This window comes from Bos indicus, chromosome 8 (genome assembly GCF_029378745.1).
Source record: "Bos indicus isolate NIAB-ARS_2022 breed Sahiwal x Tharparkar chromosome 8, NIAB-ARS_B.indTharparkar_mat_pri_1.0, whole genome shotgun sequence".
In the NCBI taxonomy this organism is placed as follows: Eukaryota; Metazoa; Chordata; class Mammalia; order Artiodactyla; family Bovidae; genus Bos; species Bos indicus.
The window spans coordinates 66,645,874-66,648,182 of record NC_091767.1 but is presented as its reverse complement, the minus strand read 5'-3'; positions in this window follow the sequence as shown (position 1 = coordinate 66,648,182).

Genomic DNA, 2,309 nt, shown 5'->3' with positions numbered 1-2,309 from the left:
CCAGAGGACATAGTAATTACTGGGAGGACCCCCAGCCTCAGAGATTCTGATCCAGTAGTTTGAGGCTGGTATAGGGAATCTGCTTTTCTAATGAAAGATGCTACTGATACTGCAGGCCATCTGTACACCTTGAGCAGTGCTGTCTTAAAGCATTTCCTGTTTATTTTCATTTTCATTATTGCTATGTTCTCCATATCTAGTTATTAGAATCATTCACTATATTATAATCATTCACTATAACTAAAGAGAAGTATGAAATTTGCTCCCTTTAATTGTTTGATCTTGAATTATGTCCTTTGCTAAGCTACCACTGAACACAGGAATATAAAATAAATCCCTTACTTTTAATAGTTAGAATATCAAGTATTAAGAATGTGCAGTTTCACTTAGTAGTGTTTTTTACTTAAAATAATGTTTTCTCGTGTTTATCTTTCCTGATGGACACAGACAGGGCCTGTGACATAGCAGTTTCTGGCACATGAATCTGCTGAAGGGACACACTCTTGTCTTCCCAGACCTTGAGAACGAGCAGGCATTGTCAATTAAGTAAGGATTACACTTATTATGATAAACAGACTCCAAGTTCTACTGAGGGTAGTGACAATATCTACTTTGTTTATTGCTATATTCTCCGTTTAAAGCATGCTGAAGTCATTCAATAAATGTTTGTTGAATAAATGAAAAAAATATAATGTACAGTTTGAATGAGCAAGATATCCTTGGTCCTTCAGTGCAGCCCTCAAGTGAAAAAAAATGCTAGGAACTGTTTTAGTTATGATGTCATCATGCCAGTCAAGCTTACTCTTCCTACAGATAGTGTGGTGGTACTGGCTGCTGGTGGCATTTTTCTCATTAGTCCTTACTTGGAGCATTTTCCTCATTAGCTTGGAGCTCTTCCTTGGAGCATTTTTCTCATTAGCCCTTGCTTGGAGAATAGAAGGATATTTAAATTGAACTCACCCTGTCTTGGTTTGACCAGTGTCCATTTAATTGGAATAATTAGCTTTTCCAAAAGTTGTATTGATTTTAAGGATATTTTTACGTTTCTGAAGGTTTGAAAACCTCATCGATGAGGATCACTTGAGAGACATGACCACTCCCCAAGGCCAGTGACTGATACTTCCCAGCCACAAGACTTTTCTGGCTGTTGGCAAGAGGCATGAGTGTCTGGCATGTGGGCCTGTCCATAGTGCAGCTTATACCATGAACATGGCTTATTCCAGAGCAAGTGAATGTGAGAGGCAGAGCAAGCCATTTTGTCACCTCATCTTGGAAGTGCTGTGTTTATGTATGCTTCTGCTATATTCTATTTGTTCAGAGGCAAGTCAGAAGTCTAGTCTGTATTTGTGGGAAGGGAGATTATACAACAGTTGGAATGCAAGTGTATAGCAGTCTTTGGGGGTTATCTTAGAGGTTGCCTTCCATAAGAACATTTTTGAAATGCTTTCTAAATATATAAAATGAGCCAGGCTCCACAATTTATTTGTTGTAAAATTTCTCTGGTCAGTTTTAACATCAAAACAGTATACACAGTGATTAGTCTTAATTATTGACAAATCACAACAGGCAATTTTTCTAATTTGGTAATACAGTTGAAATTTTTGATCACTCCAAATTTAATAATTTGTCTCCTGTTTTTCATATAAAATTTGTTCTTTAAAGTTTATTTTTCTCTTGAAGTATAACTGATTTACAATGTTGTATTATAAAATTTGTTTCAGATAGAAAAATTTTTTTAAAGTTCAGAGGCCAATTTCGAGCTTAAATAAATACTTTTACAGGTCTTAAAATCAAAGAAAATACTTTTCAATTTTAGGGTGATTAAATGATCCTTAGAAACTTATACTATGTATTTGCTTATAGAACATTTCAAGTTTGAGTACAACTTTCAAATAATAACAAATTCATACAAAATATTATCTCATCAGTATCCAACATGGACCTCACAGTTCATACACTCAGGAGGCCCACCTGAGACTGGGAAGTTATAATACAATTAAAATTTTTGATCACTCCAAATTTAATAATGTGTCCCCCAGTTTTCATATAATATTTGTTTTTTTCTGTTCCTCCCTCTTCAGTGAGGACCACAGCTCAGCCAGTAAGACAGGGCTGACTAACCAGTTCACACTCTAAAAGTAGACTTGTATTACCTCATTCAAACTCCCTGGTAAAAAAACTGTATTCCAGGCATTTTTCTTACCTTTATCCCAAAGGTGCACTGAAGAAACTAGAAGACAATTTTCTAGAAGACACATCTGGTTCTTCTGTGTGAACTTCAGTCACTCTAAATGACTATGCTTTCTGTA